The sequence below is a fragment of the Hipposideros armiger genome, unplaced genomic scaffold (assembly GCF_001890085.2).
Source record: "Hipposideros armiger isolate ML-2016 unplaced genomic scaffold, ASM189008v1 scaffold_224, whole genome shotgun sequence".
In the NCBI taxonomy this organism is placed as follows: Eukaryota; Metazoa; Chordata; class Mammalia; order Chiroptera; family Hipposideridae; genus Hipposideros; species Hipposideros armiger.
The window spans coordinates 455,799-473,725 of NW_017731574.1; the positions used below are offsets into that span (position 1 = coordinate 455,799).

Genomic DNA, 17,927 nt, shown 5'->3' on the forward strand with positions numbered 1-17,927 from the left:
ACTCCAGTGGGGGTGTGCAGATCTCACATGATCTGGGAGAAGCCGGGGCAGTTTCGCTCTCTGTAGAGATGAATCATAAGGTATTCTTTTCCGTCTACATTAGCGGTGTACATGTCCTCTACCGCATGGGAAATGAATACAAATCTGATGTCAGACCCTGTAGACACCTCCTCTTCTTACAGAAAGTGACTAATCACCTTGTAATGCAAGGTAGAACACCTGATTAATTTTGTACTTTAGCCATGGCGAGCGCTTCCTTGGGTCCTGTATTGGGCACTGACTGCACTCACCTCTTGTAGATGCCATTGCAGCGGCCTCTAGTTCTGCACAGGGGAGACCTGTTAGCCCCTCCCTGCAGCTCTGGGTGCTTGCCCTGCAGCCTCTGGTGCCGGGAGTGGGATGCCCATGGGTACATGCCTGCACGTGTAGGAAGATAATATCCCCAGGGAAATCCGTAACTCATGGGGGATGGCAGCTGCTGGGGAAACAGTGCTACTTTCTTCCGGGAGGAACACACCTTTGGTCAAGCTTCTGGGATGGTGCCATGGAATTGGGTCACCCATAGCAAAGGTGGTAGCCAACTTAAGAATGCACCCGAATTGGCTGTCCCTGTTTCCCTCCTCCTTCCTGTGTACCTGCATTATCTGCCACCTGTGATCACCAGTGAACCCATGCGGCAGGCTCTGCTCTTTTGGGAACCCAGATCCAGTGGGGTCCCTTCTGACCTCTCACATCCTCGGTGCCTCTTCATCATAGAAGGCCTGTCCTTTTTTATTCATTGGGAATTTCCCTTGAAGAAGAATCATAGCCTGAGTCTTCTCTGCCATAGAAAATGGTCATCCCTAGGTCGTCTTCCCAGCTTGGAATATGGATGTTAACAGAGGAACTTTGGAGCTGGAGCTCAAGAAAGCTCAGCCTTCAGGGTGTTGGTCTTTCTGTGGCCTCCAAAAAGTCCATTTTGAGATGGAAAGCTGAATAGGGACCCATCTGTATTCCGGCTAGGCCACCGATTTCTTGCCCAGTACACCGAATCTTGACTTTGTTTGTTTGGTGGATATGATTACAAGGGAATAAAAATTATATATTTTTAATATTGAAAAGAATTACCCTTTTTATACAGGCAGTGGAGTTAAGGCATATAAGAAAAATAAATGTGAGCCTCTAATAGAAGTACTAAAACAAATATACATGAAAAAGCACACACTGGGTTTTTGATAAAAATTGGCAGGGCAATTTTGGGGTACCTATTTTAATAATACTTGGGGATTTTAGGTTCACCTCAACTTGTATTGATACTCTAAGTATATCAAGTGGACCCATGTTGGTATCTGGTGTTCATATTAGCTATTTGAATGATCATATTAAATTAAACATAATAAGGGATTCTGAGAAGATGGTGGCAGTGGTGGTGGCAGAAGTTTTGGATCTCTCCAAATTTACACATAAAAAATAAACCACTAGTGGGCCGGCCGAGTGGCTCAGCTGGTTAAGAGCTTGCTTGGGAGAGCCAGCTCTGAGCAGCAGGGCTGCGGTTCGAATCCCACATTGAGGGCCAGTGACGCTCGCCCTCTACAGCTAAGATGATGAACAACAGCTCAACCTGGAGCTGGGCTGCTATGAGTCGCCGTCGACAGTGTAGGCTGCAGCAGGGCTGCCATGGGCTGCCGTGGGCTGCCATGAGCTACCGTGAGCTACCGTGAGTGGCTGGCAGCCAGCGTGAGCAGCCGAGAGCTGCTGTGAGCGGCAGACCAATGACCGGTGACTGATTATCTCACCCAGGAAGAGAACAGTGATCATACCAACATGAGCCAGTGAAGCGACGTCTGCCACAACTAGACTGAAGAACAAAAACAGCAATTTGTCTACCTGTCTGTTCCCCTTCCCCGATTCCCCAATGCTGTTCCCCTCCCCCCAACTCCCTAATAAAATCTTAAGAAAAAATAAATAAATAAAGCACTAGCTGGTGACACCAAAAGCCATGGATGAAAGCTATCCTGAACCATCGCCCCTTCTAAAATTTCAAGAAAACGAATTTCACATAAAAATAAGTAAGCAATTAAGGTCAAATACCATACCAAGTTATTATTTTTAAAGGGAGATTAAATAGCAGAATAACATATCTTCAGACAATAAAAGCACACGTAGACACCACCATGAAATAAATCCAAAGCATAACCTAACATTATCAAAATAAGATAAAAACATTAAGAAAATTTCACAAGGCATGAAAGCATAAACATAAATCAAAATTGGAAAAACATGGAATTCCGTTTGGAGGCTTCCTTGAGCTCGCTAAGTAGGCACCATGAGCAAAGCTCACCCTCCCGAGTTGAAAAAATCTATGGACAAGAAGTTGTCATTGAAATTAAATGGTGGCAGACATGTCCAAGGAATATTGTGGGGGTTTGATCCCTTTATGAATCTTTTGATAGATGAATGTGTGGAGATGGCAACAAGTGGGCAACAGAACAATATTGGAATGGTGGTAATTCGAGGAAATAGTATCATCATGGTAGAAGCCTTGGAACGAGTATAAAGAATGGCTTTGTTCACCAGAGAAATTGCTTCCACATGTCCCCACGCCACAGCTGCTATTCTACTACAATATAAAAATTAGGACTTGTACATTTTCGTGTTGAACTTTTTTGTTAAATAAACTTTTGTAATAGTTAAAAAAAATTGGAAAAACATAAAAGGTGACAGAATTCTTTTAAAAATAAAAGAAAAATATCACTTTAGAAATGAAGACTAAACTAGAAGGAATACAAGCACAAATAAAATGACAGAAAATATCTTAAAATAGTTAAAAGGAGGAAAATGTTAAAAATAAAATATAAATGAGGGAAGAGATAAATATATTCTAGAGAAACTGGCAAATTTTGAAGGTAGGCAAAGATGATCCAACATATAAATAATAAAGAGTCCCTGAATAAGAGGACTCAGGCAAGGGAAGAGAACAAACACGAAAGCTATAATTTCAGAAGAGTTTCCTGAAATTAAAAAGTATTTGAAACTGCGTATTGAAAGAGATCACCATGAACCTGGGAATACTGATCCAGGATGGATATTATTCCAGAATGACCAACACCGAGACGTATTCTGGTAAAATAACTGAGCTTAAAAGAAAATTTCTTTGGCTATCTAAGAAAGAAAAGCAAGTGACTTATAAGGAAAAGTCAGTTAAATGGATTAATATGTTTGAGATACTCAAGGAAAGAAAATGGGAGCCAAAGCTTTTATATCCAGGAAAACTGACTCTCAAGTATTAATATAAAGATTACTATTATTAATATTAATATCAATTTGCAAGAACTCAGAAAATCATATTTTCCTGAGCCTTTCGTAGGAGTCTACTAAAGAGCTCTAGACAACCAAAATGACTAGAAAGACACCAATATAAAGACTTCTGGTGACCACTAAACATATGATTATTTATAGATCTTAGACTAGATGAGGGCATTAGGAAGAGAGTATAGTATGCAATGACTGTGTGCCGTGACACTGTCAATACAGTACAACTATTAAAAATGGGAAAAGGAGAGAGCATATGCAAGGTTTTTAAAGAAACTATTCCCAGTAATTAGATTAGTGATAGTAATATTGGTGTTAATCTGAAACCATTGTGTGTATTAATGTGGGATAAGATAAATGAATAATTATGTGATATTCTAATTATCTCATGTTTTAGAGAATCAAGTAGGGTGCCCAGTATAGGAATAAGGAGACATAAATGTAATACAGAAGAGATTATGTTAAAACATAGTAGTCTTGAGGTTAAATGATGAGTTATCATTATGAACTCATGGGCTATTTTATCTTTAAAAAATATTATATATGTGTATGTATGTGTGTGTATGTATATTTCTAGTTCTGACTAATGAGAAGACCCAGCATGTGTATCTCCAGTGCCCAGATTGTAGCCTTACAATATCATTTCCCACCAAAAGAAACCAGAGCTCTTGGAGAAATGGCTGATGTCAAGTATGGGGCAGAAAATGTACAAGATGAACTAAAACATCTTGTCATAACCAAATAGTGAGGGACCTAGCAGAGACTATAAGTTCATATCAAAAGGACTCAGGAGCTAATCTGAAAAGGCTTCTATTGGCTAAATTTGGGCCCATTTGGGCTACAATAAATGAAATATTTGTAATGGATCAAAACTTATCAAAATATGTTTAAATCCATGAGTGTATAATGATTTTTAAAATAAAAACCCAATTGGTCATCTTCAGAAGAAGATAGGGATCCTATTTATTATCTTGAAATTGGTAAATAAAGGGAAAGATTCAAGCATTTATCCTGCTTTTTCTAGGTGACCTGGGCCAATGGTAACCAAACTGTAGAAGAGGGAATGCATTTCTTTATAAAAATATTCCAACTAATAAATGAAAAAGAAATAACACTTAGAATATCACCATTTTAATGGGTTTAGGCAACGTGCATTGACAGCTGCTCACAGCACAGAAAGAGAGCTCATCAGACTTTGTCTCCTAATGAAAGGCCTCGACACCGACATGATGTTACAAAAGGGATTGAACCCAAGTCTCATTCAGCCTCTAGATCTAGCTAACAATTTGCAAGAAATACAGAAGAACATGTTGAATTACACCAAGAGTATCAATCAGCAAAACCAGGCTGTGAGAACTCTACAGGTCAAATGCCCCAGGTTTTCGACAGATAAATTGTAATGAAAAGAAAGGGATGGAGAGCGACTTGTAACATTGAGACCTAAAAGACATATTAAATTTTTTAAAAGGGCAAAGCAGGGCTGGCCGAGTGGCTCAGTTGGTTAAGAGCTCGCTCAAGAGTGCAGCTCTGAGCAACAGGGTCGCCAGTTTGATTTCCGGCCCCAACTGAGCTGCCAACAGGTGGCAGAATGGCTCAGCTGAAAAAAAAAAGGGCAAGGCAAGGTCCACACTAGGGGTGCGCACTTGGTGATAAAATCACACACAAACTCACAAAGCAAAGAAATAATTACTGGAAAAAGCCAGGATATTGCTTGCTTTGGGGGATGCAGGAGGGGATGGACACTGAGATAAGACACATGGAGGGATTTCTGGGTTTGCTGACAGTGGTGGTGGTTATAAGGTTTTTTCCTTTCATTTTAAAATAATAATATTTATAATAAAAAGGTTAAAAAAAGAGAAAAGAAAGTAGTGATAAAGTGACTAAAATATACCCATACTTAAAAAATTTACATAGTGATTCTATTTTATTAACTCTCCCCCCCAATCTTGGGGGTTTTCTTTGGTCTAGCCAGACTTTTAGACTCCAAGACCCACACCAACCACACGGCACTATTGACTGACTCCAGGGAGCTAGACTTTTTGCCTCCATCCCCCCCACCAAAGACAGCCTGGGAACAAGCCTACATCCCACACTGATCAGGTTTCCAGGGGGAACAGAGCTAGAAGGTTAAGCCAAGGTCAAAGTTGTCCATAATGAAGGTGAAAGATTTTTTTGTTTCTTTGTTTTTTCAGCCCATTACTTCCACCTTCTAAGAACGAGCAACTGCCATTGTCGCATTTATTGTCACAACATGCCTTTCAAGTTACCTCATATATAATCCAAGGCAGGCAAATAAAGCATAAGTCTCCTTCAACTCTGATTTGGCATTTGAGGTCCAAGTATATTAACTTCCTTATTCTTCAGATGGAGATAATATGAAACGGAGGGGTCTAATGGAATTTTCCAGGTCACACAGGGAGCTGGAGGCTCTGCTAGGCCACTTAACAAAATTTATTGCCTGTGTAATTTCTCTCTTTGTTTTGTTTTCGATGCCATCTTAGAAATAGGTTTTATTTCTAATTTTTCCTCCCTTGCTTTTTTGGCAAGGACCAGAGAAATACATCATTTCTGAATCATGGTAACTAAAGGTAAAGTACATTCGGAATGGTTTGTTCTCTGAAGTCCCTAAAAAGCCGAAGAGGTTTTGACAGAACTAGGACATGGGAAGCAAAAAGTCAATTAAAGCTGATTTTTTTAAGAACCACATAAATGTTATAAAAGTACCACATACTTGAGCCATTTTAGCAGTTTTCCATCTGCTTTTGTTGTCTCAAAAAGAAGGAAGTCTTTCTGGCGTTTCTCTGAATTGTCTTAAGTGACTTTTAGATCATCACAGTGAGTGGGGCGGTTCTAATGCTCAGTGTTCCAATTTGATTTTGACGTTTAGAGCAGGATGCACTAATTCATTTGGTTACTTTGGCCCCCTTTTGGCTTGAAGAGTAAAAGAATGTGAATTCTTTTCCTTAGCAGAGCAAGTAGCATTGTGGGTTGTCCTTCAGACACATTTTCCACAGGCACCAATCTCTTCTTGGGCATAAACAGGCTGTTGTTGAACAGACAGACATTCAGGAGATTCTATAAATTGAATCTTCCATCTTCTGCTAATATGGCTGTTGGCAATAAAGTCATTATCATGAAGTGCCATAAAAGGCATCTTTTTTCTTTCTTTCTTCTGTTGCCTCCTCAGCATGGGGTTTATTGCTATTTAGAAGTCTGATTGCTAAATACTACACCAGGCAGGTCACCCTGCAGTAAATGGATAGATAGGTCTCTGAGATGCCACCTGCCATCCTTCAGGACAACTGGCAAATTTTTTGGTGCCAAGACCTAAAATGGCAACAGAGGCATGCTCCTTTAATTTTGATTGCCAATTGGACATTGCCTAATTGGCACTAATGAAGATCAGTAAGTGTGTAGTCTATGAACTGAGCCAATTTAGGTACTTATTGATTACCTACCTGGAGTCTGGTGCTGCAAAAAATTTTAGAGCTGGATAAAAGAAATATTCTCCTCTTAAGAAATTTACACCCAAATTGGAGAAATAAGATTGAATAATAGGAAACAATTTGATAACCACCAAATGCTAAAGTCTATTCATTCTATAAAGACCCAGAATTATCCTCGGGCATTTCATAAGTGATTCATAGGTGGTTGTTTATTATTATTAGTATTACTGTTTTTATTATTTGGATCACAGAGGTAGGATTTTAGAGTGAATGGAGGATGGGCTAGAATTGATAATGTCTGAACAGAGGAGGCCCTTGGGGGATGGAGGATTTGCACAGATAGAAGGAGTTTGAAGGCAGCAACAGTGTACATTAGTTCAGTTCTCAGTTTAGGATTTGGCATTCTGTGTCTGTTAAGTTATTCTTCCACCTGTTTTTCACCTCCCCAAAGTTTGTTATTGTCTGTTCTATCATTCTTTCTCTTCTTGTGGGTTTATGTCTCTCTTTCTCTCTCTCTCTCTTTTTTTTTTTGAGAAAATTACTTTATTGTAATTTTATTGAGGTTTTCAGAGTAAAAGTTGACACATGTGTTCAAATGATTATTTTAATAGGAGACTTTTTAAAAAGAGAAATAACTTAATTTGTTTTCGTTGAGTTGTGAGAGTTTTTTATATATTCTAGATATGAGTGCCTTATTAGATATATGATTTGCAGATATTTTCTCCTATTCTTGGATTATCGTTTTACTTTCTTTTTTTTAAAGATTTTTATTGGGGAATTGGGGGGATGGGAACAGCGCTGGGGAATTGGGGGAAGGGGAATAGACAAGTTGCTGTCCTTTTGTTCTTCAGTCTAGTTGTGGAGGACGTTGCTTCACTGGCCCATGTTGGCACCATCATTGCGCTTTTCCCGGGCGAGGCAGATCAGTCGCCGGCGTCTGGACGGCTGCTCACTGCAGCTGCTGGCCGCTCACGCTGGCTGCTGGCTACACATGATAGCCCATGGCAACCCACTGCCACAGGGTCTGCAGCCTATGCCGTCGCTGGTGACTCACGGCAGCCCAGTTCCAGGTTGAGCTGTTGTTCACCATCTTAGCTGTAGAGGGCGCAGTGTCACTGGCCTTAATGTGGGATTCGAATCGGGGTCCTGCTGCTCAGATCTGGCGTCCCAAGCCAGCTGTTAACCAACATGCCACTCGGCCGGCCCCGTTTTACTTTCTTAATGGTGTTCTTTGCTATACATAAGTTTTTAATTTTGACGAACCTCTTAATTCATTTTTTGTTGTTGTTTGTGCTTTTGATGTCATACCCAATAAACCATTGTAAAGGTCATGAAGATTTACACCTATGTTTTCTTCTAAGAGTTGTATTGTTTTAGCTCTTAAATTTAGGTATTTGTTCCATTTTTGAATCATTTTTTTGGCATGAGTTGAGGTAGGGATCTAACATCATTCTTTTGCATATGGCTCTCCAGTTGACCCAGCACAGTTTGTTGAACAGTTTATTTTTTCCCCATTGGATTGTCTTGGCACCCTTGTTGAAAATAAATTGACTGTAAATGTGAGGGTTTATTTCGGGACCCTCAGTTCTATTCCATTGATCTATATATCTGTCCTTATGCCAGTAACACACTGTCTTGATTACCATTCCTTTGTAGTTCAGTTTTGAGGTCAGAAAGTGGGACTCCTCCAACGTTGTTTTTTCTTTTTCAAGATTGTTTTGTCTATTCTGGATCCCTTGAATTTCCATATGAATTTAAGAATTAGCTGATCAATTTTTGCAAAGAATCCAGCTGGAATTTTGATGAGGATTGTGTTGAATCTATAGACCAATTTGGGAAGCTTTGCCATCTTAGCATATTAAATATTAAACTTATTATTAGTGTATAAGACAAATATTGTCTTCTAATCCATGGACATGGGATGTCTTTCCATTTATTTAGGTCTTTTTAAATTTCTTTCAACAATATTTTGTAGTTTTCAGAGCCTAAGTTTTACACTTGTTAAATTTCTTCCTAAATATTTTATTATTTTTTGATGGTATTATAAATAGAATAATTTTTTGTATTCTATTATTGCATTGTTCATTGCTAGAGAGTAAAAATACAATTGAGTTGTATATTGGTCTTCTATCTTGTAACTTTGCTGAACTCTTTTGTTAGTTCTGAGAGTTTTCTGGTTGATTACTTTCTGGTGGAGTTTCTATATAAAACACAACATCATGTCATCTATGAATAGAGATAGTTTTATTTCTTCCTTTCTGATATAAATGCCTTTTATTTAATTTTCTTGTCTAATGGCCCTGACTAGAACCTCCTGTGTAATGTTGAATAGAAATAATGAGAGTGGACATCCTTGCTTTCTTCCTAATGTTAGGGGGAAAACATTTAGTCATTCACAATTAAATATGATGGTTGCTTAAAAAAATTTTTTTTAGATGCCTTTTCTCAGGCTTGGAAAGTTTCCTTCTGTTTCCAATTTGCTGAGCATTTTTTCAGTAAATGGAAGTTGGGTTTTGTAAATGCTTTTTCTCAATTGACAATTGAAAGTTTATTTTATATAGTGATTATGGAGATTTTCTTTTTTATGTTAAATGGTGGATTATATTGATTTTCAAATATTGAACTAGGTCTTGCATGCTCAGAATAAACCCATTTGATTTTGGTGTTATTTTTATATATTTTGTATATTTATATGTTACAGCTTGTATTTCATTTGCTTATTTTTTATTAAGGAATTTTGTGTGTAGGTTCATGAGGGATATTGGTCTGTAGCTTTTCTTTTTTATATTGTCTTTGTCAGATTTTGGTATTAGGGTAATGCTGGTCTCATAAAATGAGTTGAAACGTATTTCTTCTATATACTGGAAAAGATTATGTAGAAGTGGTATCATTTCTTCTTTGAATGCTTGATAGAATTCACCAGTGAAACCATGTGAGCCTAGAGATTTCTTTTCCTTGAAGATTTTTAAACTAGGCATTCATTTTCTTTAATAATTATGACTAGTCAGAATATATGTTTCATCTTGAACAAGTTTTGATAATTTGTGCTTTTCATAAATTGGGCTATTTTATCTATGTTGAATTTCTGCGTGTAGAGTTGTTCATGGTATTCCTATTTTACCATTTTAATGTCTGTGGGGTCTGTAGTGATATCTGTTGTTTCATTTCTGGTATTGATAATTTTTACCAGGGCTGGCCAAGTGGCTCAGTTGGTTAAGAGCTTGCTCAAGAGTTTGAGCTCTGAGCAACAGCGGGTTCAATTTCCGGCCCTAGGCTAGCTGCCAACAGGTGGCAGGATGGCTCAGCTAAAAAAAAAAAGATAATTTTTACTTTTTCTCTTGTTTCTTCGTATGCCTTGTTAGAGGTTTATCAGTTTTATTGATATTTTTCAAAGGACCAGCTTCAATTTCATTGATTTTATCTATTGTTTTTCTCTTTTCAATTTCATTGATTTCTGTTCTAATTTTGTTGTTTCCTTCCTGCTATTTGAGTTGCATTTATTTTGCTCTTCTTTTTCGAATTTCTTAAAGATTAGATTATTGGCTTAAGAACTTCCTTTTTAATATTAGCATTTAATGCTTTAAAATCTCCTCTAACCCCTGCTTACCTGTACCCAATAAAGTTTGAAATGTTTATTTTCATTTTCTTCCAGCTCAAAATATTGTCTATGTTTTCTTTGACCCATGAATTATTTAGAAGCGTGTTGTTTAATTTCTAAGTTTTGAGGAGGGAATTTTCCTGTTACCTTTCCATTACAGGCATCTTTTGTTTTATTGTGCTTTGCTTTATTGTGCTTCATAGATGTTGTGTTTTTTTACAAATTAAAGGTATGTGGCAATTCTGTATCGAGCAGACTATTAGTGCCATTATTTATTTATTTATGTATTTTGTTTTATTTTTAATATATTTTTTAAGATTTTATTGGGGAATTGGGGAAGGGGAACAGTGTTGGGGAATTGGAGAAGGGGAACAGCCAAGTTGTTGTCCTTCAATCTTAGTTGTGGAGGGCACAGATAGCTCAGCTCCAAGTCCAGTTACCATCCGGCTGCCCATTGGCAGCTTGCAGCTGCTCAGCTCAAGATGCCATGTTCAATCTTAGTTGTGTGTGAGTGCAGCCCACCATTCCATGCGGGAGTCAAACCGGAAACCTTGTTGCTAAGAGCACACGCTCTAACCACTGAGCCACCCAGCCGCCCATTGGCAGCTCAGGGCAGCTCAGCTCAAGGTGCTGTGTTCAATCTTAGTTGCGGGGGTGGGAAGGTGAGGGGGAGTTGTCATAGCCCACCATCCCATGCGGGAGTTGAACTGGCAACCTTGTTGTTAGGAGCACATACTCTCACCAGCTGTGTCATCCTGCCACCTGTTGGCAGCTCAGCGGCAGCTCAGCTTGGGCACAGCTCACTGGCCCATGAGGGAATTGAACTGGCGATCCTGTTGCTCAGAGCTTGTGTTCTTAACCAACTGAGCCACTCAGCCGGCCCTATCAGTGCCATTTTCTAGAGAGCATTTGCTCACTTCATGTCTCTGTCACATTCTGGTAATTCTCTAAATTATTTCAAACTTTTTTTATTAGTAGTATATTTGTTATGGTGGTCTGTAATCAGTGACCTTTGATGTTATTATTGTAACAGTGCAAATGATTATTAGCATGTTTTAGCAATAACGTATTTTTAAATTAAGGTATGTACATTGTTTTTTTTAGAGATAATGCTATTGTACACTTAATAGATATCATATAAACATAACTTTTATATGCACTGGGAAACCAAAAAACATTGTGTGACTTGTTTTATTGTGATATTTGCTTTGTTGTGATTATAACCAAACCCACAATATCTCTGAGGTATACCTGTATTGATTTCTAGTTTAATTCAATTCTAGATGGAGACTATAACCTGTATAATTTTAATTCTTTTAAATTTGTTAAGATGTATTTTATGACCCAGGATATGGCCTAACTTGATGAATGGTTTCTGCACACTTGAAAAGAATGTATATTCTGCTATCCTTAGGAGAAACATTCTATAATTGTAGATTTAGATCTAATCAGTTGATGGTTTAGTGTTCCTATATCCGTGCTGATTTTCTGTTTATAAGTTCTATTAATTACTGAGAGAGAAGTGCTGAAATCTCTAGCAGTAATTGTAGATTTATCTATTTTTTCTTTCAGTTTCATCAGTTTTTGCTTCATGCGTTTTGAAACTCTGTTGTTAGGTACATACGCATTGGGGTTGTTATGTTTTCTTGGTAAGTTGATTCTTTAATCATTATGCAAGATCTCTTTTTATCTCAGGTAATTTTTTGGTTTAAAATCTACTTATCTCATATTAATATTGTCTTCTTCAATTAGTGTTATGGTATGTCTTTTTCCATCCTTTTACTTCTTAACCTACCAATATTATTATATTTGAAGTGCATTTCTTATAAATAGCATACAGTTTGATAGTTTTTATTCATTCTATAATATCTATTTTAATTGGTATATTTAGACTGTTTACATTTAATGTAATTATTAATATATTTAGATAGCCTATCATTTTGTTTGTTCCCTCAAATCATATTTGTTTCACTTTGGGATTTTTGCTGCCTATTTTTACTAATTATCTAAGTATTATTTTGCAAAGTGTCTTCAGAATTGTGAAACCTTTGCCGAATAGAAATATCTATTCTAGTTTCTAGACTAGTAATCAGCCAAAACAGTTGTTTTGAAAATATTTTCAACTTGCCTTATTTCTTTTATTTTAAGACTGTGATAAGTATAGACCTTTAACTCAACACCTCCCTGAGATAAAGGAGAAACTGGAGTTTGGAACCAGATTTTATCCACAGAAACACTGCTTTTAACTTTCACTTTTTATTAACAAAGATAATGTGAAAGCAAAGTGTTTTCTGTTGCCAACTTAACTTCTTTAATTAAAAATGAAAGTTATAAGGTAATAGTGCCGTGGGTGAAATCCTATCCTCAGAATGGGGAAAATGGGTTTAAAATTGAAACTGTTGGCATGGTGGTGATTCTCTCGTACAGCATCAGGAGTTTTGACACTTCATTTAATGGAAAATGGATACCAATGCCTTAAACTCTTCTAGTATTACGTTTTTAAAAAATCATAAAACTATAAGAGGCATGACTATGAGAAAAGCACTGATGAAAGCTGAGGTGCCTTGGGAAGGTGGGAGTTTGAAAGATTAAAGCATGAGTACTCGGGGTTTCAAACTCTAAAAGAATGTGTATTCCTGTTCTTAAATGAGGTCAGGCAAATCAGCATTCGTCCTCACTTTTACAAACCTCATAAGGTTGGCAAGTGCAAAATAAACAATCACTCTGGAATGTGCTGAACCTGATTATAACAAAATCCCAGGGAGAAACCCTGGTATACAGTCTGTGTTAGCTGCAGTTAGTTGGCTTTAGGAGTTAACTTTTTCTGAGTAGAAAGCAATGTCCTCAGAAAAGTGTTTTTATTTTTTATGGGTTTCTTTCTGTTTTTTTCTGTTTACTTTTTTTCCTTCTTCTTCTTTTTTTTTAGAGAGAGAATCTAAGACACCCACCCCCCTCCAATTTCCAATCATATCGGAAATTATCCTTTCAAACAATAGTTTCCCATCCCTTAAGACCTCAACTGATTGGAATTCATGTATCTGTCATGCCTTTGCAGCCCACTCAGTAGAATTTCTAATATTTTGTAGAATTATGTCCTTTTCCCCCTAGAAAAAGCCAAATGCCATCCATACCAGGCATGTCATTTTACAAAATATTAATAGGTTTTCCCAATATCAGTATTATTCACAGAAGTATTTCAGGCATACAAATTGTTACATCTACAAAGACTTTAACACAAGAATGTCCTTGGCTCAGGACTCACAGTAAAAGTGTAATGGTAAAACTAAATTAATTTCACGGTAATTTATCATCCTTAAATTTAAAATAGGAGGAAGCTAAGGGTCTTTCAGTCCAGTGCCTTCTCCATGTTTTCCAACTAGAATTTAACACTGAGATTTAATGAAAACAAACTAAAGTGTGGTATACCTGTGTAGATTGATCAGGCATTTTTTTCCCCCTAAGCTCAAAGGTCAGTCCTTCTGCACATGCTCGTACTTGACCAAGTCTATAGATGTTGAGTTCCAACAACACAGATGCTTTAGGAAGATTTGGTTTTTAGATGAAACAACTGTGGCTGACAGAGAGGGCCTTTTTTTTTTTTAACCATGGTTTTTTGTTTTTGTTTTTTTAAACTGGGGAACAGTGTATTTTTCCAGGACCCATCAGCTCCAATTCAAGTAGTTGTTTCAGTCTAGTTGTGGAGGGCGCAGCTCAGTGGCCCATGAGGGGATCGAACTGGCAACCTTGGTGTTATGAGCACTGCGCTTCAACCAACTGAGCTAACCGGCTGCCCCTTTTAAGGGCACCAGATACCAGATGGAATGGCTGCCCAGAGCAAGCAGGACTCCCACATTCTGCTGGCCTTCAGGGCCCAGAAAGCTGGGGGCATCCCAGCCCCTTCCAAATCAGACCTCTATGCTCAGCCTGCCATGTGACCAGGAAGGGGCCCTCTGTTCTAGCCTTCATGGAGTAGAGTGGGGCTGCACACAATAGGAAACAGGCTGCAGCCTTTGCATGGGTTTCTGACTAAGCATCGCCCGCTTGCCCGAGGCTTCCTTCATCTTTCCCTGTATTATTTCATAGACTGATCTGGTAAGGGATTCTTCCTCTTGACTCCACCTTTCAGCGATGGCTGCAAAATGATCTCCAACCATTTCAGCGAGAAATCTACAGAGAGGACACCCAGGTCCTGTTAACACCCTGTTAATGTTTTCAGTAATTTTGTGCGGATTTCTCTTTGGTGTGTTTTTCCAGTACTGTGCTTTTCTTCATTGTCCCCAAGTGATTCGTTAGTACTTTTCCTGTGGTAGAGGGTTATCATTAATATCCAAATTAATAGTCAACGAAGCATCCAAATTTGGGGCAGCAGTTTTTCTACAGGAATTTGGGTTAGTTGTTTTCTTTCCTAACAAAACCTCATTTTGCTGGATTTTTAATTTTTTATTTGTTTTTGAAATAGCTTTATTGTTTTTATCTGTTTATAAAATGAAATGGATACCCTTTGCAAAAATCTTAAGAAAATCCTGAAAAATATTAAGAGATTAGCAAAGACTACCCATAATTCCATTTCCTGTGGACAATCTCCTTTCTCATTTGATTTAAACCCCTTTTTAGGTAACTAGAAATACAGCTGTCTATTAAGTGTGGCTTATAACTACACTCTCTCCTAAGAACCCTCCCCACTGGTGCCCAGTACCACATTAACTTGGCCCTGCTTTAATTTTGTGACCACAAACCTCAAGGGGGCTCTTAGCACAGCTCAGCAATAGGAATCTATTTCCCCAGTTGGCTCACTGTGCCACTCTCCAAGATCCCTGTTTTATGCCTTTTTTTCTCTCCCTCCATCTCTAACACTCTTTCCCTTCCTCGTATTCAGATGATGACCTTGTTTCTTATTTCTCCTCCTTACTCCTCGTTTTTCATTTTATTCCTCTGCCCACCAGTTTCATTAAGCAAAGCGAGGAGGCTTTGGTTATGGCAAGGAGGAGGGAGTGATAGGCAAACAGATGCTCTTGACTGGCAGATCTTGTAACTGGGAGAATCTGGGGCAGGTTATCTAAAGAAGGAAAAGCTAGTGCGTGCAGGCAGTTTCTGCATTGGAAGCTGCATTGGACAGCTGTGGGTTTGATGGGGGAGGGTCCAGCTACTGCAGTCAGGGCTGGAACAGGTACTGAAAGCAGTCAGGGGGGCCTCAGGCTCCTCTCTGGGGAGAGGGGAAGCTCCCCCATTAGTCCAGCACCAGGAGGCTCTTTCTTCTGTAAACAGTGAAGCTGTCTCCTCTCCAATCACAACTCTGCAGTGGTGTCAGTGTCCAAATTTAGGCCCCTCTGATGTGATCTCTGCCGTTGTTCTCTGTTTAAGTGGGTGCATTTTGGCTTTAGCATGGTCATTCTGCCTTCTGTTTAAAATGCATTGCTAATAAACCAGGCAATTTTTTTTTCTTCTGGAATTTCAAGTCAAATATTTCGTTTTTTGATTTTTTAAAATTAAAGTATAATTAACATACATTATATTAGTTTCAGGTATACAACATAGTGATTTAATATTTGTATATACTGCAAAACAATTACCACAATAAGTCTAGTTAATACCTATCACAGCTACAGAATTTTTTTTCTTGTGATGAGAACTTGTAGGATCTAGTCTCTTAGCAACTTTCAAATATGTAATACAGTATTGTTAACTATAGTTGCTGTGTTGTTCATTACATACCCATGACTTATTTATTTTAAAACTGGAAGTTTGCAAAGTTTGTACCTTTTGACTCCCTTCATTCATTTCACCCCCATCCCTCACACCCTCCGCCCGCTCCCACCTCTGGCAACCACCAATCTGTTCTCTGCATCTGTGAGCCTGGTTTCTTTCTTTCTTTTTAGATTCCACATATAAGTGAAATCATATGGTATTTGTCTTTCTCTGTCTGACTTATTTCACTTAGCATAATGTCCTCAAGTTCTATCCATGTTGTTACAAATGGCAAGATTTTATTCTTTTTTTGTGGCTGAATAATATATCTCACATCTTTATCCCTTCATTGGTTGATGGACACTTAGGTTGTTTCCATGCCTTGGCTATTGCAAGTAATGCTGCAGTGAACGCAGGGGTGCATGTTCAGGTTAGTGTTTTGTTTCCTTCAGATAAATACCCAGAAGTTGGATTTGCTGGATCATGTGATTGTTCGTTTTTTAATTTGTTGAGGACCCTCCATACTGTTTTCATAGTGGCTGCACCAATCCCACCAACAGTCGTCAAGGGTTCCCTTTTCTCCACATTCTCGCCAGCATTTGTTGTCTCTTGTCTTTTCAAGCCAAATATTTTGAATTTGTGTTTTCTTCTTCACATAGCTCTTTAGACCCTAAGTATGTCAGCACATTCTGAGCAGCATGGAGGGAGGGAATCCTGCCGCATGTAGCCCGTATAGTCCTGTGATAGACGTGCAAAGGTCTGTTAGCAATTAAGGGCTGATTTCATTGTCCGAGAGATTTAGGGACTGACCGTTTGGCACCATTTTGAGATCCAGAAAATGGGAAATGTGCATTATGCATATTTCTTTCTCTACTTTATAGTGGCTGCTTCTCTATCAGATGAGTTGGGCTTCCTGGAAAGAAAAGATTTGGGGGCATAGACTTATATAGAGGGCCTAATGAGTGTGGAAGGACTCAGTGTACAGCATCTTGAATACAAAAAAAAGAACAGAGGGCAGCCGGGTGGCTCAGTTGGTTAGAGTGTGTGCTGTTTCTTAACAGCAGTGTTGCCGGTTTGACTCCTGCATGGAATGGTGGGCTGCGTCCCCCGCAACTAATTTGAAAACAACGACTGGACATGGAGCTGAGCTGCGCCCTCCACAACTAAGATTGAAGGACAATGACTTGACTTGGAGCTGTTGGGTCCTGGAAAAACACAATGTTACCCAATAAAAAAAAATAAAAAAAAGAACAAAAACATTTTTCAACTTAAGAGTTAGCAATATTATAAGTAAGGTGAGTTGATTTTTAAAAAGTTACAGTAGATTCTATTTAAAACTGAATATTTAACAGTTTATTGGGTAAGCCTAAAGGCTTGAAATCACACGTCTATGAATTTAGGCCTTGTGTGTTTAACACCTTGAATCCTGTTCTCCTCCCTCTGCTATTTTTAACTTACTGCAACAGATGAAGGGCCCGTAAACCATCTGTTAACCTTCCTTTCTCCTTTTTTTAACCATGTAGAGTCGCTCAAGGCAAGAAGACCCAGAGCCAATAAGGCTGAAACAAAAAGTGAAGGAGGTGAACATGGCTAGAGATCATTGGGTTTGACATTTCAAGGCTCGAGTCTATTAATTTTTTATGCCCTGCTACTTGTATATCGTTAATAAAAATCTGATGAAAAACTTTTTAGGATATATTTGTTGCTTTGGCTTTGATCTTAATGTTTGCAAACTAATACATTAATACATGTGAAGCCTTAAGGAGTTTTTCTAAGAGAATATTTCCATACATTATATTTTCATTTCCATTTTAGGTAGCTGAGTCTCTGTGGGGTTGTTGATGGCAGTGGCATTCGATTTTGGTGGGAAATATATCTCTTCATCTTCTGTTAAATGTCATATCCTA

General features: G+C 38.3%; 1 pseudogene across 1 annotated transcript; it reads left to right on the plus strand.

Moving 5' to 3' along the window:
• The first annotated feature begins 2,268 nt into the window (after nt 1-2,268).
• LOC109389175 (small nuclear ribonucleoprotein G pseudogene) lies at nt 2,269-2,670 on the plus strand (annotated as a pseudogene). The gene has a single exon (XR_002125357.1). The product of XR_002125357.1 is annotated as a small nuclear ribonucleoprotein G pseudogene (transcript).
• The last annotated feature ends 15,257 nt before the right edge of the window (nt 2,671-17,927 follow it).